At 33.6% G+C, this 26,002-nt stretch overlaps 1 protein-coding gene across 7 annotated transcripts in view; it reads left to right on the forward strand.

The window, feature by feature from the left end:
* Nucleotides 1–26,002, forward strand: part of LOC145245959 (3',5'-cyclic-AMP phosphodiesterase 4C-like) — a 1,213,142-nt gene that overhangs the window by 153,608 nt on the left and 1,033,532 nt on the right. The window lies entirely within an intron of this gene.

A 26,002-nucleotide genomic window follows, 5' to 3' on the forward strand; every position in this document is an offset into this window, starting at 1 on the left:
GTGAGCATGACCTTGCCAGCAGAGGGCTGCACCCTTGCCTTCTTTGGAGGTGGTGAGTCCAAGTGCTTCCACTGCATTGACTGGGCTTTGGTCCCTGGATCATAGTGATGGACCCAGGTTTCATCCTGTGTAATCAGTCTTTTGAATCCATCTGGCAGACACCTTATGCATATGCAAATGGTCATGAATGATAGTTTCCACAGACCCTGTACTAATCTTGACATCTTGGGCTATTTGGCGAATAGTAATGCGCCAATCTTCCAAAATGGCAGCCTCAACTTGACAGACAGATGCCTCATCAATGGCAGAAGGGGGCGATCAGGTCTGGGAGCTGTTTCCACAGACTTCCGGCTATGTTTGAATTCACGATGCCAGCATTTTACAAGGTCATATGATGGGGCATTATCACCATAAGTTTTCTTTCATTTCATTAAAAGTCTCCTGTGGTGTGCGTCCTTTCAAATACAAAAACCAGATCACTGCATGACATTCAACAGGCTCCATTTCACACCTGACTCAGTTCAAACACCTGTAAAACAGAAAACACAATTAGTTCAGAGCTGTAATTTGCCACATAACCCGTAGAGATATAAATCATTGCACATGCAAAATTTCAGCTAGATCAGACAACTGGAAGTGGGTCAGGGGCATTACTTATTGCACGCCCCTCGTAGTAGCAAGTCCTGAGAACATGTACCAGAAAGAACAATTAAAAATAAGTCATTCACCATCCATTATGATTATGCAATTTCTAAAGCTACGTACATAGAAAACGGAGCTATTAAACCTGACATAATGATAGAAGAGAAGGAGGAAAAAAAAGCAACTTTAGAAATCCCAATAATGCTGGATTAAATAAACGTGAAAGGAGAAAGATAATGAAATTTCAAGGTTTTTTGTATAACATAAAAAGAAATCGGAATCTTAGGAAGATCTCCATCATTCCAATATTTATAGGAACAACGGGACTTATGAAAAAGAATTTCAAAACTATCCGACAAATTTACCCGATGAACGAAGTTCAGATACAAACAATTGCACTTAAAGAGACGGTTAGAATCTTAAAAAGATCTCTTGGTTAGAATGTATGAGATAACGCATGAATATCTGGCATCCAGTCAGAACAAAATGATATGAAAATTTAAAACAAAAGGAAAAAGCAGATTAATGGACGCTTAAGTTTTAGAATAGTACTCGCAGGGAGATCTGCCGTTGCCCGGAATTGAATGATGATCAACAAATGTTTTACACTCTCGCATTTTTATTGTCATCAAAATCGGTGAAATCATCGAATTTTTTATCAAATCGATTGATTGCCTACTCTAGTTGGGGTCTATCACGGGGCACCAGGAGTACGCTGATATGCAGTCAAATATCATGGTTAAATTGTGCTCTATACAGAAACAGTCATTTTGAACACGCCCCTGTTATATCAAAGAACCTATTGTTGATATTATATGCCTTACTGCTTGTGCAGTCATAATGGCTTGAATTTAAGTTTGAAATGAAAAAGTCAAGTATCATGGTGCAATTGTGCTTTAAACAGAAACATTCATTTTAAACATGCTCCTGTTATATCAAAGAACATACTGCTGCTTTTATATGTTGGGCCTTTCGGCTTGTGTGGCAATAAAACTTCTCAAATGCACTTATGATGTTAGGCTGTATAAGGTGTTAACTTAGGTCAAAATCGCCTGTTCCTGCTTTCGTCGGATTATTTTTATTATCGATATTTATCAAAGATATTCTGATAAAAAAACCTATCTAAGAACACTGCCAGGCACATAAAGTACCTTCATGTGAAATTTCATAAAAATCGGCCCAGTTGTTTTCAAGTCCATAGGGAATGAACACACACACACACACACACACACACACACACACACACACACACACAGAAAATAAAAATATGCATAATATGATATTTTAATTAATGCAAAATTATTATTTATTATAAATAGAAACACCGTAGGTATTAAATGTAACATTAAATTCCTTTAAAAAAATGAAGTAAAAAAAAAAAAAACGAAAGAAACATATGCCTGCGAGTATTATGTTTTTTTTTTTTAAACAGTTCACTTCTTATAACTAAAAAAAAAAAATACTTGATCTGAGATCGAAACCAGAACCTAAGCACAGTGAGTCAAGAACATTAACCATTAGACCAGCTTGACACGATCTTTAAAAAGTGTTTTCAAACCTACTTAATCTTAACATAAGGTCTGTCATGTGAACTATCCACGCATGCGCACTCGTGAAACAGTTAGTAGACAGATATAAACCCAATGACCCCCCCATATACCAATTTTTGAAGTTTTACCACTTAGCAGCACCCTTTCCCGATGAAAACCGATTAAATAGTTTTCCACATGTCTGAATGCCCTATATACCAAATTTCAAGTCTGTAGATAAAAAATTCGTTGAGTATATAGGTTGAGAAGTGTCCCCTACACACACGCACGTGCACACACATTCTCACTTTTATATATTCACTAGAGATAGAGATATTCGTCCGTCAATATTGATTAAGTTTGAAATAGCATTGCTATTGGTCTGTCGAGCCTAAACATTTTGTTAGTCTGTAATCTTTAAATATAAAATAGCATTTTCGTTGGTCTGTCAAGCTTAACATTAAGAGTGTTTTCATCAGTCTGTCATACTTAAGATTAAGTAATATATTTAAGTTTGAAACAGCATTTTTATTGATCTATCACGCTTAAGCTTAAAATAGCATTTTATCGGTCTGTCAGGCTTAAATTTGAAATAGCATTTACGTTGGTCTGTCACACTTACACTTAACTTTAAAACAGCATGTCTGTTGCTCTGTCGCATTTAAATTTGAAATAACATTGTTGTTGAGCTGTTTGAAATAGCGTTTTCATTATTAACTGCGCATATTGGGTGGACTCATCATCATAATATCCGTTCTTTTTTTTTTTTTTCTTCTTTTTTTTTTTTTTTTTTTTTTTTACTAGTTATCAGTTACTTTATCTTAAGTTCATCCTTTTCCTCTTCAGGCAAAATCTGTAGTCGGAAGTTAGATTTTAAATTCTCGTTTGGTAAAAGTCCAGATTCTGCTGATTGGTCCGGAAGAACAGCCAATGAAAATCTTTATTCGTCAAAATCTCATGATTAGTGTCTCCCCAATCTACGATATAAGGCTTCCGTGAGGAGATTCCTAATTCTTTCCTAATCACTAAAATTCATGCAATTATTAAATTTTAATCAAATTTTCAGCATTTATAAAATAAATTAGAATACCCGTCCAAGGACAGGTAAAACTAATTCCATGAACAGAAGTTTTACATGATTTTTATATCCCTTTACGATTAAAAGCAAGATACAGTGCTACTAAACCTTACTGCTGGAATCCTTATTCTGATTTTTAGCAAAATACATTGCATGATTCTCATTCTAGAAAACTTTATTTTTAGAATCCTTATTATAATTTTTATTGGAATGCATTGCATGATTTTGATCCTAGAAAATTGCTAAAACTTAAGGAGTCTTAAGACGAAATTTATATTCAGGGAATCTTGCTTAATTAGTGTGTAATGACTATGGATTAAATTCTATGCAAATCTGAAATATTTGAAATTTCAAATGAGGAGGTTGTACCCATATTATATTCCATAAAATCATTTCAATAAAATACTTCAAAGAATTAGAAAATTTGAGAATATTTATGAATTGATGTCTTATACCTAATGTTGTTGCAGTGTTTGAATTTTTATGAAGGACTTCCATCCTATCATTGTCCCTTTTTTCATAAAACCAGATGAAAATATATATAACCCACATTACTCATCCTTATACCTAGCGGCCATATTCCAAAATCCATAATGATCGCTTAATTAGTTAAGAAGTGAATCTTACACGCAAATAAATAAGCATACGAGCTGACAGCCAAGCGTTGCCCGGTCGTACAATATGCTTAAGCATATTTGAATTTATGCGGATTGCATATGTATTATTATAGAATCAATTATCTATTGAGTATTATATATTACAAAGAATAATTTGCCCAGTGGACTAATTCGCCAAAACAAAATTAAAAAATAAAAAAATAATGATAATGTCGTTCATCAAATTCCGTCTTTGTTTGTTTACAATATCATGTCAGCTGATAGTTGGGCTTGAAAAGTTACTTCTAACTAATGTTTAGTTTTAAAATATGCAAACGAAGAAATGATTTGCGGCAGTTGTAAATGGTACCTCTTCTTTCATCGTAACTTGAACTCATTAATAAGAAAAAATAAAATAAAATGGCAATGTATCATTCGATTCGTAGTCAAACGCTCTACCACTATGCTATATCTCCAGATTATAATAAATCTGCTTTTTTTAAAGAAGAAATGATTTGCTGAATTTTATTATCTCCCTTGGCCAGTGTAACATAAAATATTCCCTTGTAAAAATTATTTTTTTTTCTATGAGAGGAAACTATTTTTAAGATCGGATTTTTTTTGATTTTCAATACTTTTTGGGTGAATTTCTGTACAAAACATTTCTAAGAACACTGCCAGACATATAAATTAGCTTTGTATGAATTTGAAAAAGATAGGCTCAGCCGTTTTGGTATTCATCAGAAAGGAACTCATACTCACACACACACACATACACACACGCATGCACGCACACACACTCACATGCACATGCACACACACAAATACACATACACACATACACTTGCACACACACACACATTCACATTCACACACACACACACTCACACACACACATTCTCACACACAAACGCTTACACACGCATACTCACTCACACACACATACACAGACCTACACACATGTACACACACTCACACACAGACACTCACACACGCACACACACTCACACACGCACACACATACACACAACATACACACACATATTCAGATACTCACACACACACATACACATTTACACAAACATACACACACTCACGCATACACACACACATACATACATGTACACACACTCACACATACATACACACTCACACACACAAATACACACTCACACTCACACACATACACACGTACACACACTCACACGCACATACACACTCACACACACAAATACACCCACACAAATACGCATACACACATACTCACACACATATGCACACAGACACATACGCGCACACACACATACGCGCGAACACACACGCACATGCACGCACACACACACACACACACACAGAATGTGACTTTTATATAAAAGTAGAGATCCGCATACCTAACTTTATATAAATAGAAATTATGCATTGTGTAAGGAATACGTGATTTAAAATTTAACATTCTCATGATTTTCAAAGTAAGTTAAATAGAATTTCAATTTGGCTCGCGTGCAGTAACCGTCTGTTTTGAATGTTATAATCAAAAATAATTTTACATATAGTGATGTAACATTACTTTTAATTATAACATTGTAAATAAGTAAATGATGTAAATAAGAAAGGAGCTAAAAATAAAACTAAATCTCCATGATGCTGTTGAAATACTTTCTTCCAAGACTCTGAAGATTTACTGACTATCCACCTACCCATCTAACTAGGGTACAAGAAGAATATGCAGTGCAGGCTGTTTTAAAGGAAGTTGCTCCAGACAAGACATGAAGTCACTTGATGCAACCATCTAAAAAATAATGTAAAAAATTGAGTTGTATAATAATAAAAAAACAAAGTCGTCTTTTGACTGACGGCGATAAATTCAGAGACAAAATAATTGAAACTAAACCTGAAACATTAGTATGCTAGTGACAGAAATACTACAATGAATATACATCTATGTGCAACATGGCACTTGAGAATATCCTGGCATTTACCAAGTGCTGATGGAGAAACCTCTTAAGGGGCTACCCCCTTCATTATCTGTCAGTTATCAGACACACATGTTATATTTTCACGTTGCAATGAGTGTATAATGGTTTATACATCCATGTCATCATCGTGAACCCAGGTCCTATTCTTCTGCTGATAAATCCATTCGAACGCCGGTGTTTATAAAAAAAATGCTTTTGTTAAAAAGAGAAACAGTCACAGAAAACATCAGAGCGACGAGTCATTTGGGAGAAAGAGAAAGACAGGCAGACAGATGAATTAAGGACAGAATTCTGGACACATCTTTCCTTCTTTCAGCTAAGAAATCGAAAATCTCTGACCGGAAGTCACTTGATTTCGTCGGATTCCATCTGGGGGTCACCTTTAAAGTGTCACTCAAACTTTTCTTTTCAAACATGTTCATCGTTATGTAACACACTGTGTCTGAAAGAGGTCCAACAATCACTATTCAATCTTCTGAACTCCAAACAGCCTAGACAAAAGCTAAGCCCTTCAAGAGCCCAACAGGGAAGAAAGGAATTATAAGGGTTGCTTGAATTAATAATGCATAATAGTTCGTTTGTTAACAGTAGTCTCATAGTTAGGGTCACATATTAGCATCCCTAAATCTTTCAGGGAGTACACAGTCCCATGAGAATAGTGGCCGACCCTAAAACATGAGCATAATAGTACTCATTTACAATGCCTTCCTACGGGACAGAGTTAAACACCAGGGTCGTTTTATAACGTGAAGAAAAGGAACAAAAATAAAAAAAATTGTCTCAGTTGTGATCTGAAGAACAAATGGTATTTATTTGTTTTCTGACGAAAGCAAATTAGACACAAGGTCGTTTTTAATGTGGGGGAAAACTAGCCCCCACCCCCCACCCCAAAAAAGAGGGCACTCTGGCAATGTCCAAATAAATAGTAATTGTCTCGGTATGAAGGGCTTCCCTTACATTGACTAAGGACCAATTACCTTAACTTAAGTGAAGCATCAGAACACTTTGAGATATTAAATCTTTTATTCCGACTAAAAAGTTTAACATGAACAAAAATCTTAGGTACAAGGTCAACTCAAAAGAAGATAAAAATGGGGGTCGTTGGTCATCCTTGTCACTCCAGAACTAAACAATTTTCTCTTAGCTAGTATCTTCTTCCACCATAATACCGCATTCACCCTTTCGTACTGGGGGAGGGCGTTCTATTATGAACCTAATTGTTTAAAACATTTTTTATTGACGTGAACTACACTTTGATCTGGACCCGAAAGCCAAGTAGAGATGAAACATTAAAAGCATAATCTGAAAACTTCCACGATTATCTTTTCTGCTTCACAATTTGTATACAAGATATGTAAGACATGAAGAAAGTATATTTATTATATTTAGATGGCAAAGCTATTAAAATTGCCGAGTTCTTTTACATCAATGATACCATTGAAGTGCAGTGCGATTCTATTGCTAGTATGATTATCAGAAGTGAGAGTGTATGGGATAAGTTTAATGAACTTCTGCTATTACTAACGAGCAGAGTGTTAGCAATGTTGACCAAGGGCAGGTGTCTAATGGGCATGTGTAGGCAGAGTGATGATGTATGGAAGTGAGACTTCGTTAGTGAGGGTTGAGAACATGTGTTGCATGGACAAAAAATTGTACGAGAATGATAAGATGTATATGTGATGTGAGTCTTAAAGACAGACTTAGATCCGATGAACACAAATTCCCACAATATTATTAGAGAAAATCTTAATACAAAATTAATACTAAATTAATTAGTGCAGTTTACTGATAGTTACTTCTCTTGAATAGCATAAAGTTATTGCCTCTAAATTATTACTTTCCAACGTGAGAATGAACTCTTAAATTTTGAAGTGCAAAAAAAATGAGATTTGAAATCGACGCTTGATAGCTGGGTGGACGTTTTGACATAGCTTTCACGACTGATGTGTTTATGGTTAGATGTCTTATTTACTAATCACAACTATCATAAACAGATAGGCATCTAACCATGGTCATGTTATGCATCTCAGCACGGCCCTTTTCTACTGGTTTGTCTTCTATCAAAAATAGTCTCCAGACAATAGCAAATAAGTTGTATTTACTTTACTATAATCCATACATTCTCTAAAATCTGTTTGCTCTGGCAGTTCATGTTATATCCATTGTGTGTGGAGGGACTGTTTTTGTTAGTAATTACATCAGTAATTTTCGCCCTGTTTTATGTTTCATGTTTTATTATGTCCTTTTTTGGCAAATATTCTCTCCGTGTAATAATTATCTATCTATCTATCTATCTATCTATCTATCTATCTCTTTCTCTCTATATATATAGAGAGAGAGAGAAAGGGAAAGAGAGAGAGAGAGAAAGGGGGAGAGAGGGATTATTTCAGTTGACAGTATAGATCAATTTAATCTTCCATTAATACCTTCGGTTTCACAGAAACACTGGAAACTCAGTCTGCACTATCAAACTGTAAACTTAAATCAGTTAGATTTGGTATATTTATACATGTGAGCTGAGTTTCCAGTGTGTCTGTAGAACCGAAGGTATCGATGGAAGATTAAACTAATGTATAGTGTACATTAAAATAAAAATTGTATATGCCCGTCCATAAGTAACTGAACACTTTGGTTATATACAATATGTGTGTGTGTGTGTGTGTGTGTGTGTGTGTGTGTGTGTGTGTGTGTGTGTGTGTGTGTGTGAATGCAATCGTTTCTTTATTATTACCATTTCTTTATCAATGTCTTCTTCCTCTTTTTATTCTAACTTTGTTACCCACGGTAACAAAACATATCCAATATGGCGACCACCTGCTTGGAGAACACGCTTCAACACGTACTCGCTACACAAACATAAACGTAGAATATCAAATATTGCTATTTTACACCATCATTTGATTTCTAGTAAATTGTATTCAAGAAAGAATGTACTTGATCTTGGTATGAAGCTTTGTTCTGAACTGCATCTCCAGAGAAACTGAGATACCACAAATATAAAGTGGCCGACCATAGTCAAGGGTGACCTGAAGGCTCTCTTTTCATGAGGCATTACATCGAGGTGTAAAAAAGTGCACCTTTCCCAGGATTATTCCACTTACCATTGATCCTCATTTTACGATACTGAATGTTTGGCAAGAAAGCATTAAGTAACATTTTTTTTTAGTTCTTTGTAGGACTCGGCTGAGGATTGAACTTCAATCTCCCAACTCATTTGCAAACATCTTAACTATTGTTCAAAATGGCCTGATTATCACAAATAGATATAGATTTATTTTCTTATTTTCTGTACTTACATTCTTTTGTATATTAACACTTTGGTCCGATTCTGGATATGTAAGAGTACAGGTAAGGTCTTGGAGTTAAATTATCTCGATTATTCCAATGAAATAATCAGGGTTGCTTCTCTTGGCACAAGTGATTCTTGCATATTTGCCAACAGTTAGATAACAGTCAGCGAGAGATGGGTGCCATGAGTCAGAGCAAAACTGATTCTTATAAAGATGTGAAGATGGTAAGTATTTTTTGAAGAAAAACATGGAATAAATTGAGGCATCAGAAACAGACTGTAGAATAGCCACTTCACCCTGGATCACAGCTGAAACAGACGGGTTGCCTTCAGCAATCAAATAGTCATACCCATATTTTGTCCCATAAATAGCTCTCTTGAACAAGTGTCTTGTTTCGATAAGCTCTCAGGGTAATTATTACTAATACTGGCAATCATTTTTTTTTTTCATTGGAAAATGAGTCAAAGACAATTTATTTAGTTTTACTTACCTATTAGTGATCTATTTGTGTTAAACAAAATTTAAATATTAATATTAAATAGAAGTTATAAACGTTTTCAGTTCAGTAAATATCAGATATGAGTAAAGCAACCATCTTGGTTTGTACTACTGACTAAACAAAGATGGCTACTTTAATCATATCCAATATTTACTGAACTTAAAATATAGCTTCTATTAAATATTTTTTAATGTAAATATATCACAAATGAGTAGTTAACGCAAAATAAATAGTTTTTGACGATATTTCCTTTTAAATAATTAATGTCGCTAATAGCAATTATTACTACTTTTAGAATTGATTTTCACTCCAGATCTAAAATGAAAGTCCGTGGGTAAAATGTTTGGATCATTCTATTGCTCCAGAAAGTACCTAACTCTCTATGCAGTTCTCTACCGAAATAAGCGTCAAATACGTCTAAAGATGAAATACCAATTTTACTCCAAAATTCGGAGGAGGGGGGTGAGTTCTTTTCTTCCCTAAGGCCACTTCCTCACAGGAAAAACGTAACTAATCTTACTCTACTCTGTCGTTATTTTTATAGAAATTATTCAACTGGGCTCTAATATTTCCCTGTAAGACATTCACATGAAGAACTCGACTTTCTACCATAAAAAAAGACAAATGAAGCATGCATAGTACCTCGTGAGTGCACAGTGAACGAGGCATAAAAAAATGACTAAGTTCAGAATTGCACCTCCCTCCCCTATTTAGCCCCAAAAGTCGCTTGGGATGTCAAATTCTGGTGAAAATGAACAAACATTGCAGTTTTCGGCCTTAACATATGTAAATTTGAGATCTGCACCATGCAAAAAAGAAATGACTAAGTCCATCATTTGCTCCCCCCCCCCATTTAGCCCCAAAAGTCTCCAAGGTCTTGACATATTTAAATTTGAGTTCAGCACCATGCAAAACTGCTAAATAGACATACGCAGAAAATTTTGGACAAATATGGTAAAATAGTCCCAAAAATGGAGTGTTTTTATTATCTCTAAAAGAGCCCCTGGAGCATACCCAAGAGTTATCGTGAAGTATAGACAAACAAAATTATATAGAAATCAGTTAGTTACATCTTTTCAGAAAGTTTTATAAAAATCCAAGCATCAATTTTTTTAATAAGCACAAAAGTGTCAATTTTAGCCATTTTAACCTGAAAAACAGCCCCCGGAGGGCAACCAGATTTTTCCTGGAAAATCCGTTCATATCATGTTTAATGTTTGTGCAAAATTTCAGAAAATTCCAAGGCGTAGTTATTGAGAAAAGTGCAGACAAACGAACGGACGAACGGACAAGGGTGAATTTACAGGTCCATCCTCCTTTTGTCAGGGGACAAAAAATTAAAAAAAACTTTCCTTTCTCCCTCCATGTGCCTAATGTCAGACGGAATTTCCATAGACAAAACTTCTTTGGAAGGACTTCATACCTACAGAATACATTATCATGGGACTATTTTTTCACTGATTATAACTTAGTCATAATCAAATCCAATGTAAACAAATTCTGGTCAAGCAATCAAATGCAGTTCATACCATTGATCTATGTCAGTATTCTCATAGTGTTCCTCATCTTTCGACTGATAATTCTTTCTTTCTTATTAATCCATGTCGACAGATGACTTTTGGCCTTACTAAATAGTGACCCAAAATAAAAAAGAAAAAGAGAAATAGATAACCTTTAACGAATGTGCTTGATGATTCTGAGCCTAAGTCTTTCTAATCTTCGGTGTTCACCTTATATAAACTAATGGGGAACAATATTTGCATGAACAGCTGAGACCATCTAATGTGCATGAGAACACAGAGCCGTTACTTGTTAATTAGTGCACAGCTACAGAACACATGTACGACTTGCTGACATTTGAGTGCCTGGTTTTGCATGCATTCTGCAGAGATTGAGCGATGGTTAACTAAAAAAAAAAAGAAAGAAAAATGTTTTTGCCATTTAAACTTCATATCATCAGTGAAACATAACGTTCCTATTCTTCTACAACTATAATAAAATTAATGTTAAAATCTGCAACACCATTGTTTATCCATCTATTTGCCTGTCTCTCTATCTCTCCGATATCTTTATTATTTTATATATCTTTATTTTGTTCCTTTCTTTTTTTTCCTTCTTCTTTCTTATTCACTTATTTAAATGCTGTTGATTTATTTTATTTTAAATATCACGTGACTGCCCTCCTGGTTAATATCTGCTGTGAATTTTTTCCCCAGTTTTCATTACGAACTCCACTTTAGTATAAGTAGAATGATTTGAAGAAGTCCCTAGTTACTTGTTACTGGCTAACCCGAACATGCTCATGAATGTGAAGTGACATGTAAAACGGATATATATATATATATATATATATATATATATATATATATATATATATATATATATATATATATATATATATATATATGATATATTATAAAATGGCTGTGGAGAGAGGATACGTGAAAAAGACAAAAAGAAAAACAAATTAAACAGAGAAATAAATCATCTTTCAGATCAATGAATGTCTTCTGAAAACATTCCGGACGAAACCGATTAAGCTCTCATTCTCTATGATTTATTCCTGTGTTTAATTTGTTTTTTCTTGTCTTTTGTCTGAAAACTTTGTTAGAAAATGTTTACTGAAAAATTTCTTATACAATTAACATATTTTAAATTATATTAAAAAGTATTTAAAATATTAAAATATTAAAATTATAATAGATTACAGGCCACTATAACAGAGAATAAAACTTCGTAGACTCCCATCGGACCTTATGGAATTTCTCTCTCTCTCTCTCTCTCTCTCTCTCTCTCTCTCTCTCTCTCTCTCTCTCTCTTATATTTTTCTTCATTACTTGGATTCTACGTTTGTGCCGCCATGTTTTTTCATTGAACCTTACTACACCATGGAATATTCTTTTTTAATCTTTGTTTTTTTATAGGTTTTTCATGAAAGCTTTTTAGTATTTCAATTTATGTGGTAAATAGCAAAATTTACGACTACCTATAAATATTATTTTGCTAAAAACATTTCCTCTGATGAGATGAGCCATTTATTGAAAATCCATGGATTAAGGAAAAACCTTTAAATTTTGTATTCCTTGTCGAATAAGTTATCATATTTTTTTAATTTACTGAATTTAATACCAAAACTTGACTTATACGTTTTATTTTTTATTACCGTATCTTTCTGTTAAGTTACATTATTGTTTCAGCTACCCGGTCGTTTTTTTGGCTGTCTGTAGCTTCCTCAGACTTTTACAGAAACGCATATTTGCTCTACAACAGTATTCAGCACTTTTTTCAGTTTTTATTAATTACCATTTCTACTAAATATATATATATATATATATATATATATATATATATATATATATATATATATATATATATATATATATATAGTGCGCCACAAAAGTTTATAATACGGTGTCAGTTTTTGTATTTCTAGCTTCCAAATGGTAATGAAACTTTTTATAAGCATAGAAAATGTATTGAAACTAAGATAGGAACAGTGGGAAAAATAAAAAATAACAATTTAACATAACACGAAAAGAAAACTCAATAATTAGCACCGCAAAAGTTTACAACACACATCAAATTCATTAGATTTTTCAATAATTTTATGAAGGTTTATCATGGTAAAATGCTTAGAAGCTTCTAGAATTTTCAGGAATATGCAATAGTGTTGTGAGACCGGATCTCACCCCATAATGGACTCGTCCAGATCCTATATAATCAGCTCCTAAGGCTGCTACGGTGGAGCGAGATCTCAATGAATATTGTACCTCGGGGAGCAAGAGCTTACTGATACCTGCAACTACTACTATTCTCTTTAGCTTTCTCTGTATCCTTGTACATTTCCTTAATACACTTGTAAACGACTTACTGCGTATTTTCCCATGTCGTTCTTGTGGACCCAACTGGGCTCTACAACAAATAGACATCGAAGTAAGCAATTAGTAAAAGTAGTGCGTCATTCTTTATCTAATAACCGTAAGCAACCACATCATGGGAAAGAATAAAGAGATTAGTCAAGAGCTTAGAAAATGAATTGTAATTCTTCATCAAAGTGGATTGAGATATAAAACAATATCCAGACAGTTGTAGATGGTTCTATTGAATTCTGTTGGAACAATAATTTGGTACTGAAAGTCTCACATATCAACCCTTCCTTTGGCCAGATCAGGTCATCCTCGAAAAATAACGAAACGTGCTGAAAGGCTATTAACAAGGAAGGTTATGAATTCGCCTAGAATTACTCTTGAAGAGCTGCAGAAGGACTTTGAAAACAGTGAAATAAAAGTTAGCAAGGACACAATCAGTAGAACCCTTCACGTTAAAGACATCTTCTCTAGATTAGCAAGGAAAACTCCCCTTCTTAAGCCAAAGCATGTTCGTGCTAGGCTTGATTTTTCAAATGAGAATACAAGCAAGCCGCTAGAGTTTTGGCATCACGTGCTTTGGTCAGATGAGACCAAAATTGACTTGTTTGGCACTCCAAAAAAACCGAAAGTTTGGAGAAAAAAAAGGTACTGAATACCAGTCAAAAAACACCATTCCAACAGTAAAATTTGGAGGAGGATCCATTATGATCTGGGGTTGTTTTAGTGCAGGAGGTGTAGGAAAAGTGGAAATAATAAAACAAAAAATGAATGGAGCACTTATAGGAGTATCTTGGAGAAAAACCTTAAAAAAACTGTGAAGTTGCTCAAATTGAAATCAGACTGGATCGTTCGGCATTATAACAATCCAAACACACTGCGAAACTCACACAAAATTGGTTTAATTCAAATAAAGTGAATGTTTTAAAGTGGCCTAGTCAATTTTGCGATCTCAACCCTATACAGAATTTATGGGGAGAATTGAAATTACGGGTCCATAGAAGAGAACCTTCAAATCTGCGAGAATTGGAGAGAATTTGTGTGGAAGAATGGAATAAAATAACACAAGACATATGTAAGAAGTTCATATGAGATTACTCAAAACATCTGCATGCTGTACTCAACAATAATGGTTATGCTACAAAATACTAGATATTATTTTGTAAATGTCCTTGCTAACTTTAATTTCTCTGTTTTCTAAGTCTTTCTGTAGCTCTCCAAGAGTAATTCTAGGAGAATTCATAACCTTCCTTGTTAATAGCCTTTCAGCACGTTTCGTCATGAGTAAGTTGCTGGAATCTGTGTAAATAGAGAAGTAATCAACCATCTCAGCAAAAATAATCTTCTTAATGACACACAATATGGTTTCCGTTCTGCTAGATTTACAGCAGATGTGCTTACAGTTATATCTCATAGGATTAGCGAATATCTTGACAAAGGCTACCTTTCTAGGGCAATTGCTCTTGATATATCAAAGGCCTTTGATAGAGTATGGCATAAAAGTTTACTTCACAAGATCTCTAGCTACGGTATAGCTGGAAATATCTTCTCAATTATTAAATCATTTCTCTCTGATAGGTTCATAAGACTAGTGGTTGATGGGCAGAAATCAGAAGCTCACAGTATTAATGCTGGAATCCCTCAGGGGTCCATCCTGGGCCTAACTCTCTACTTGATTTGCATAAATGATCTTCCAAATCACATCTTTACATCATTCGTAGACATTTATGTTGATAACACTACCATCTATAGTAGCACATCTAAGACCGTAAACGACCAAGTTCTCTCCGATTCTCTCTCCTCTGATCTAACAAGTGATACAACGGGGAAATAGATGGCTTGCTACTTTTAATGCATCTAAAACCAAGCTTTTATCTTTACATCATCAACGCTCTGATCCCCATCTGGCATCAATTGAAATGAATGGCTCTCGTCTTGGGGAGGCCTCATGTTTTGATAAACTTCAAACGAGGGTAAATAGAACCAGTTGGACGAATTAAATCAGAAATGAAAGTGGGAAGAACACCACTTTTGACCCATTTGACAAGTTGTTTTTGGAACTTATTCTTGATAGAAACAGTAGAATCATGAGTATCTACCGGACACAATTTAACAAATTTAGAGGTGTCCCCCAAAATAGTCAACATTTTATTGACATAATCCTGATGATCCATAATGACAACGCCAGAACCTTTATCGGGTTTTGTGATGACTAAAGATTTATTATGGCGAAATGCTTTGATTATACGATAATGTTCACTTCGCCATTTTGCTTCACAAAACGAAATGGGGATGCCCGCATAAGAATGTGCGACGTCATTTCTGATTTAATTCGTCCTACTGGTTTTATTCGCCCTCGTTTGTATAGTTTGCCTAAGACCCATAAAGAGGGGGTACCGTTGAGACCCATGTTATCTATGATAGGGTCTTGTCAACATAAGCTAGCAAAATGGTTGACAATTATTTTAGAACCTGTTTTGGAACTTTATAGGTCATATTGTATTAAAGATTCTTTTAGCTTTGCTAACTTTATACAAAATTATACTCATTCAGACAAATTTATGTGTTCCTTCGATATTTCCAGTCTTTTTACTTGTATCCCATTGTTAGAGACTATTAATATTTGTGCTGACGCTTTATATCGGAGTAAACTTCCGACTCCCCTAATACCAGAAAATATTTTTGTAGAATTGATGAAATTTGCCACCATGTCGGTAGAATTCAATTTCAACGATATTATGTACAGACAGACGGATGGTGTGGCCATGGGTTCCCCATTGGGACCAGCATTGGCTAATATCTTTGTGGGTTTTCATGAAGAGGGTCTATTGTCTGATTTGCATAAACCAGACATTTATTTTCGTTATGTTGACGACACTTTCTGCTTATTTGACAACGAGACGAATGCGGATGCTTTTTTTTTGTGTCCCTTAATAACGTTTATCCAGCCCTTAAGTTTATGATAGATAAGGAAACAAATTCTACTCTTCGTTTTTGGATGTTTTTGTGTCTCCAAGGAAGGCAATGGAAGTGGTTTTGAATCTATGTTTCCCCCTATGGGCCGAATATCTACATGTCCCCCACCTTTAAGTAATCCATAGTGACAGAACCTCCTTAAAACTTCAAATACGCATAGCCGATTTTAATGAAATGGTATGCCATATGTGTAAAAAAAAAAAAAACGGGAGGATGAGGGAGAGGAGGAGACAGTAAAGCCAACAAAAAAGTAACACGGTATTATAATTATAATGCAAATGTACATAGTAGTATCCTCATACAATCCCAATAAACGTCAGGTCTTCCTGCCAATTTTAAGTAAAGAAATAATTTCACTTTGATATAAAGCAGATTGGAAATTAAGCCTGACAGATTCGACTTATGTTTATGAAAATTTTTTTTTGGCTTCTTTTTTTTTTTTTTTCGTTTTTCGAATTAGCAAAAGTTAATCCGTATATGAGAAATTACTGATTTACATAGTTCTAAAGTAATACCAATTAAAATTGGACTGCATTTGTTCAGAACAGCGAATAGAAAGTAAATTGGATGCATAATACTTAAATTATAGAAATGCTGTAAATAAATGCGACATAAATTAACTCTACACGGACGCTGAGGCCGTCTCTGCCATGTAAAGAAATTGCGTAATAAGAATTGATTTTTCAAGACGATTAGCATTTTTGGTGTTTATGCCGACTTGAAACATAACAGTTAGCCAACGGTGAAAGTAGGTTGTATAAATCAAAATATTTAAACTTATATTTAAACTTATATAAATAATTAGTGTAATATTTCGTATAAACACTTACAATTTTCTATCTGTTAACTGAAATATTAATCAAATTAATAGAATAATTAATAGAAGAAATATTACATCTTCGCTCAGAAACCTACATAAACACGTGTAGAGGAGTCTACCAGCGAAAACGCGCCACCGAGCTCTGTATCATCAAGTGAAAACCTATGGAGAAAATCTTCATGTGGTACCGACCTGTGTATGAGCTAATTGTCCTTATATTTTCTGCAGCGACTGGAAGTGTTAGTGACAGGTTAGTAAGAAGCATGTATATCTACGGTGGAGGGTGGAGGCAATTGAAAGGAGAATACGTTTCTGTAGTCGAAATTTAAATATTCTTTTTTGTTTGTTTGTTTGTTTGTTTGTTTGTTTGTTTGTGTTTTTATAGAAAAATCAACCAAGTAACAAAGAAGGGGGAAAAGAGAAAGAAAAAGAAGTAAATAATAGAAATTGAGATAATGATGAGGAGAAATGAGAGTCACTCAAATTTCTTGATTATATGGCGCAATGTCAAGACGCAAGGTTCTTAAGGCTACGAAAAGAAATATGAATCAGCCCGTGGGCTAATGCGCGCCAATTTTAAAGTCAATCAATGTTCAAATTGTAATTTCAGAAAAAAACAACAGTTCAACAAGTTTTTTCAAACAACTGATAAAAGTATTGCACATTAAATTAAGAAGAAAATTATCACCAACCATTTCCCTGATTGTATATCCAGATAGATAAAATCCTCAGATGTTCGATTCTGTAATACTTAACAGCATGGTGCCTTCCTTGAATATGTTGAATGCGCGATATTTGAGTAATGTGGCCTTATGCTTTCTTTGAATATGTCGAATTTACGATGCTCGAATAATATGATCTTAATGGATAATCTTGTGTTGCATTTTGTTCTCATGAGATAAACACACTGCGACAAACGTGCACCCGCGTTCCGTTTTATACCTTTCAAAGATAGTTTCCAATTTCAAGTCGGCTTTTAAGCTTTTATGACGAAATGATTCGTTTCTCGCCTTATTCAGACAATTAGAAAATCCGGTTGCTTTCCTATCTCTCTTCACTTTCAAGGGTGTTTCTATAGATATAAAAAAAAAAATTCTCAGCATTGTTTCCGTTCGCCCTTTGTTCAGCGGTCGACCGGGGTCGGTACAATCCTTTCCTATCGAAAGTTAACTCAAATTTGATTTTTAATTTCTTCAACCTTTCGCTCGCACGTGTCATCCGCCGCCCTCGCCCCTCCGCGTGCGCATGCTTAGGCATCCAAAACGAAAGGGTTTATCTAATTGAACGATGGGTTGTTGCCAGGCTGAGATTTTAAAAATATTTCGGACCCACGCGCCGCAAATCTAGACTCTGATCGTCGAGTGATTCAGCGACGCTCATGACAGGAACGTCACAACGATCAATGCAGAATGTTTTTATAATGATATAAGCTTAAATTTTAGATGATTATTGAAGAATGTCTTTATATTCTTAAGCTACCGGGTCGGAATAAATATTGTTCTAAAGAAATTGAAGCAAAAGTACGGTGGAGTTTTTTTTTTTTTTTAATATATATATATATGTGCATGTACGTAGATTGCTGTTTTAAAAATAAATAAATAAATAAAAATATTATTTGTTTACGCCCAAAATAAAAAAAATGGGTAGTTTCTAAAAAAAATCCGATCTTCAAGGTGAAGACTCTAATCTTAATATCGTTTAAAAAAATTAACAACAAAAACTACGTATATATACATACATATATATATATATATATATATATATATATATATATATATATATATATATATATATATATATATATATATATATATATATATATATATATATCATTGCAAATAACACGGCACAAGAATAGTAATTAAAAGTGGTTAGGCAGAAGCAAATATTGATTGGTTAGTTCAAAACGTATTTAAGTATAACGTAGAAAATCCGACCGACTTATTTTATATTTTAAAAGAGAGAAATATTTCGTAATTATTTTTTCCGTATATCATTAACTATAAAAACTTTATCATTTATATGTACATAAAAATCTATTTTGTTAATCAATACTACAAACTACTGATTCAAGTTTTTAAAAGAATTATTTTCAATCAATTTTAATATTTAATTCTGATCAATATTTCATTTTTTTATATATGAGTGGTGGTGGCGAATTTAACTCTTTAACTTAAATCTACTTTTATGCTCAAGATCACCGGGAACATAATTTAATAAGATATATTTTTCTAGAATCTCTGCGTACTTTACCAATAAAAAAATAGAAAGTCATCGATATGATTTGAGTTAAACCAGCAAAGACTTGTTAACATATATACAATTCAATACAGATTATTTACTATTATTAAAATATGACTCCTTTGTTTTCACTTAATGGAAAAGTTTGGTTGATATAAATTGTTATTTGTTTTGTCTTTTTTTTAATATGGAAAATGTTATTTTTTAACAGAAAAAAAATAACATTTTATATCAACCAAACTTTTCCATTAAATGAGAACAAAAGGAGTTACATTTTAAAAGTAAATATCCAGTATTGAATTGTATATATGTGTTGACAAGTCTGCTGGTTAAGCCCCGAATCATATAGAATGGTGTTTTGACAAGTAAATACGCTGAAAACATACATAACTGTATTATTCACACAAACACACACACACACACACACACACACACAGAGCGAGCGAGAGAGAGAAAGAGAGAGAGAGAGAGAGAGTCAGACAAGCAGACAGAGCTTTAACTGGAAATAAGTGATTTCGTCAAATCCATATAGAATAACGTCTTCGAAATTTAGAATATCATCGTGAGAGAGAGAAAAGAGAAAGAATAAAGGGAAAAGAAAGAGAGAAAAGAGGGGAAAGGGGGAGAGGTATGCTTTAAATGGAAAATGAAACCGGAAACAAAATACTACAACAGTCAATTTGTTGTGTTGCTCCTTGATTGTGATAGATTAGAAATTAATGTGAAAAACGGATTTAGGAAAGTTATCGAGTTGATATCAGCTCTCCTGTTTCGTTATTTGTACAGCTTACTCTTTCCTCTTCTTTCCTTCACACTTCTTGCTTTCTTCTTGAAACAGTGATTAAGAAAGAAGCTTGCAAAATAGTGGGGCAGATTGCTGAAACAATCTTTCACTTGGTACTTGTGTCACTAAGTGAAAGATTCTTCTGGAATATTGAGATAACCTGTCCTACTAAGAACATCAAATGAGAATTTGATTTTCATCGTAGACGAAATTTTTATTTATACTATTCTTTTTTTATTATTATATTATTAGCAGGCCGCCCGGCATTGCCCAATCGTAAAATACGCTTAAATGTGATATTTTGGTAAATGCAGATTTCGTATTTATTATTATATTATACTAGCATTTCAGCCCGGCGTTGCCCGGGTGTTTGGAGGTGTATATTGAGTAAAAAAAAAAAAAAAAAGCGGTCAATTTTTTAAACTTCGACCCCGATTATGACCCCTTAACATTTATTGTTTTGGGTTCAAATCAAGTGATTAAGCGAGATCCATGTCCAAGGAACCTATATCTAAAATTTCAAGTGTTTAGACCCAAAATTGTCGGAGGTGTTTGATAGAGTTCTGAAAGGTTAAATCGTTGAACTTTGACCCCTTAACAGCCGAATTTCTGGCCGAAAATGGATTACAACGTTTTTCCCAAATTTCAGTACCCTGTATATCAAATTTCGAGCCTGTAGACTGAAGATTGACAAAGTTATTGCGTAGGGAATTGTACACAGACACACACACACACACACACACACACACACACACACACACACACACACACGTTCACTTTTATAGATATATAGATAGATAGATTAGACCTGATATATAGTAATGATTTAAAAAGTTTTAAAAAATGCCCCCTGCGCCACGACTGAGAATCGAAACCAAAACGTTTAGCTTGTGATTTACTTTTTCCTCTGACGTTAATGCTTGAGCTATGAAGTTATGTTGAATTGAATTGTAAATGTCAACTGAATTAAAGGAATAAATTATAAGATGGTCAACATCATGAACTTTGGAATATAGACTTTTGCCATTCATTCACTACATATATGTGTGTGTGTGTGTGTGTGTGTGTGTGTGTGTACATATATATATATATATATATATATATATATATATATATATATATATATATATATATCGGTCATCCCTTTTTTAAAAGATGGGATCGCGCGATCCGCATATACATTAGTAGTAGTAGTAGTACTACTACTACTAGTGTAAGAAAAATTTTTAGATTGGACTTTTTCTGGAAACCTGTTCGTTCTGATTGTCCTCTCTGGCATATTTTTCCTGGCTGTCTATGTTGCATATTACTTAGTGGTAATATGCTTTTAGATTAAAGTGTAGATTGTCAAATACAAAAGGTTCCTTAGGTATTATATAAAAACAGGGAACACATGATTTATACAACCAACTATATAACGTTAACTCTGGTGCCAACTTTTATTTAGTTTTTAATGATGATTTATAACTTATCAAGTCCAATTGCCGGCCGTTACTAGAGAATGACTTATGATGACAGCAACAAGTGTTTATTGATTTAAAGAGAGCCATATTGAAAGCCTCAGAGAAGCAATATTGTCACCACGTGTTCTATACATGAAAAGCTTTTGGAAAGAAACTTTGCTCATGGACATTCTGTTTCATATTAAACTCACAGAAAAAGAAAGAAATGTGCAATGATGGTAGCTTGATGAGACCGCAGAGGTCAAGGAGAAATGAGAAATTGGAACACAGTCGATGTGAGATCTTTTAACTAATTTTAGCCAGAACGGTTACTCAATTACGACTTTATTATTTATTTCTTTACTAGCTGCCTAGTATCTGACGTTGCCCGATAATGTACTGTAATTTGATTTACTTTTCCTATTCAAATTATGCTGTTTTTCTTGTTTGTGTGTCTGTTTTATACTTTGTCCGAATATTTTCCCATCAAAGTGATGTGACTCTGTATACACAAATACAGAGTTACATTCTTTTTCTTTTTTTTTCTTTTTTTTTTTTTTTGTAAAAATGGTGGCTATTTGAAACTCAATTCCAATCTGAACATATTTTCTGGAAGTACTTAAATTGCATTTTAATCTTAACATGTTTGTCAGTTTTTCTTGTGCGTTGTTAAACATGCTACAACGATTCACAAGAAAAAACTGACAAAACAATAATCAAGTATTGTATGATGAAACAGTAAACATACTGCTTTTATTCTTATATTAGATTACATTTCAATTGTGATTAACTTTTCAACTAAAATTTGCGGGATTTACCAGTAAAGAATAATGTATGGCATTTGTTATTAATGTTTTTCTTATATCACTTTAGCCTCACATGTTCATATATGAAGATAAATGTCTCTCGTTAATTAAATTTAGTCATTTGATAGTTATGTGAAGTCCTGGTGGATATAGGTGTTTAGATTTCCTCATTGATAATAACCAGAAGCAACTCACAGTTCAAGAAATAGATTCACATTTAAATAACTAATATATATATATATATATATATATATATATATATATATATATATATATATATATATATATATATACATATAGTACTGTATGTGGATGACTATATATATATATATATATATATATATATATATATATATATATATATATATATATATATATATATATATATATATATTATAATGCTCCTTATCTTGAGTTGAGCATATTGTGAAGTGATACACGATATACCATTAGCGTATTAAGCAATGCTTTGTGTAAATAAATCGAGCTTAGGTATTCGGACGATGTCAAAACATCGTTAATTCATTACCCGCACAGCAGCTGCCGATTAGTGTAATGGTTCGAAGCCTTGACTGTTGTATGGGCAGTCAGTTTTGATCCTGTCTAGCCGCACTGATGAGCTGTGATGCAGCGAAACAGTACCGTATGTGGATGACTCTATCTCTCTCTCTCTCCCACTCACTTTCTCCCTCCCTCCCTCCCTCCCTCCCTCTCTCTCTCTCTCTCTCTCTCTCTCTCTCTCTCTCTCTCTCTCTCTCTCTCTCTCTCTCTGCAATAATTTTTTTACATAAATGGTAAAAATCATTTTTAAACTCATGAACACATGAGTTTCGAACATGAGTTCTTATCAGTACAGGATGCGATAATTACTCACAGTTGCGTTATTTGAACTCAATCACAGCGTCATACTTGATGCTATATATCATCCTTCAATTACCTATGCAACATTACATGATTTGAAAATTCAAAGATGACGTCATAAAAGAAAAAAGGTAATTTCTCTCCCAATTTTCGTATTTTGTAATCATGCTCATATGCATCTATTTTCTTTTGAAATGTATAAGTGCTTCATCTTCTGATAAGTAAAGGGCAGAATAAACTCATTGGTTGATGTAATAATTAAATGAATGATTTTGCGCTAGGAAACAGGTGATGTCAACAATTGTACATGCCAAACATACTTAATGGAATAAATAGTAAGATGATCAACATCTTAAAATTTGGAATATAAACTTTTGTCATTTATTTGTTATATGCTCTGTAATTACATCGAGTTTCATAAATTGGAGGATTGGTGTAAATAAAAGGTGAAATATAATTGAAGAAACATTTTTTCTTATATATATATAAGTAGCCTGGCAAGGCCACAGGGAAGACAACCAAGCAAAAAAGAAATAACCCTAAACAAAATTCATTCCATAGCAGCAAAACTGAAGCTAACCTACCAGGACACTGTATATACAAAGGTAGGCAAATTTGGGCATATTTTATTGGTTTGAAAATATAGGTTCTTTTTTACTCATTGTCATAAAATTTTAACCATGGAATAGTATTATAATCTTCAAAAAGCCTGCAATTTTCATATAGTTTCGTCCAATAGAACCAAAGATATGATCATTTCAATATTCAATTTGGCCACCAGTATATCTATATATATAAAGTGAACGTGTCTGTGTGTGTGTCTGTGTACATTTCCCTATGCAATAACTCTGTCAATTTTTAGTCTACAGACTCGAAATTTGATATACGGGGTACTGAGATTTGGGAAAATCGATGTGATCGGTTTTCGGCCAAAAATTTGGCAATTAAGGGGTTAAAGTTCAACGATTTGACCTTTGAGAACTCTACCAAACTCCTCCTATAATTTTGGGTCTACGCACTTGAAATTTTAGATATAGGTTCCTTGGACATGGATCTAACTTAATAACTTGATTTAAGCCAAAAACAATAATTTTTAAGGGGTCATAATAGGGGACAAAGTTTTTAAAAAATTGACCTCTGCGGTCTCTTCCAAATTACTCAGACAATTTCTGGTCTAAATATTTGAAATTTTGCATAAAGGGTATTCAGAGATAAGGCAAGCTTTTTCATTAGTTTGGGTCGAAAATGTTTAGTTACCAATATATAAATGTATGTATGTATGTTTGCATGTCTGCCTTAAACTTTCAATAGAGATGACAGATTTTACCAAGATCAGTATCGTTTTAAAAGTCGACCTTTCATACGACAAATATCGAAAAATTGGCTAAAAACATTAATATCTTCCCCTTCAACTAGGCACTTTTCTACAGGGCGGGTCACTTTTTCGCCGATATTTTTTAAAGTTATCCTCTCATTTAGATTGTCTAGCCTTAATTTTAAAAAATATCGCTTCCGGTTTGGCGGTAGTCGTAACAGCATAAACATTAGGTTTTACCCCGTTCTTTTCCTCCTTTGTGGTACGGATTCGAGCCTGCCTTCCTACTACCACTTTTTTTTTTTTTGCTCAACATACACATCCAAACACCCGGGAAACGCCGGGTGAAATGCTAGTGTGTGTGTATATATATATATAAACCACTTTTTTTGACAATTTTATAAGTTCTAAATCTTAGCGACTATTGATGCGAATTTAACAAATGAAGGCTCGTTCGAAAGGTAATAACCTGAATTATGTAGTGGGCTATATGACATTTGCCCTTAAGGTTGCATATTAAGGGGATCATCCAAAGCCTATTTTTGGCACTTTTTACAGCCATAAAATGTTTCATAGTCATAGTCATTTGTTTTCCTAGTTTTGCATATGAATTACAAAATATCTGATATTTCTCCAAAACCTCTGGCCTTGATGGAGGGGAGACTAAAACTTGCTGCGGTTTCAAATGATCTGAAATGACAGCAGGGGGGAACTTAATTCCAAATATTTTTCATATATTATATCTCCTCTCTTTGGTTTTCATACATAAAGTAAATTTCACAGTGTATAAGGATTATTTGATACTGGAGATATTCATAATCGCACCCTATTTCCAAAAGAGGGGAGATATAACATATTAAAAATATTTGGAATCAAGTCTCCTCTTGCTGTTATTTCAGATCATTTGAAACCATAGCAGAAAGTTTTAGTCTCCCATCCATCAAGGCCAATGGTTTTTTTTTTTTTTTACTATAATAATTAAATATCTACTTAATTTTTTTTTTTACTATAATAATTAAATATCTACAGACACTAGTGTTTCATCATCCTTTCGGGAATCTTCAGTGCAGGGTGTCACGATTAATACCAGTCGAACGATTTAAACCCCGCAACACGAGACATCTCTGGCTCGATTAGCGGAGACCTAATCCTAATTTTTATTATAATTATATATATATATATATATATATATATATATATATATATATATATATATATATATATATATATATATATATATATATATATATATATATATATATATATATATATATATATATA

Source organism: Euprymna scolopes, chromosome 23, assembly GCF_053919585.1.
Source record: "Euprymna scolopes isolate OS-2025 chromosome 23, ASM5391958v1, whole genome shotgun sequence".
NCBI lineage: Eukaryota > Metazoa > Mollusca > Cephalopoda > Sepiida > Sepiolidae > Euprymna > Euprymna scolopes.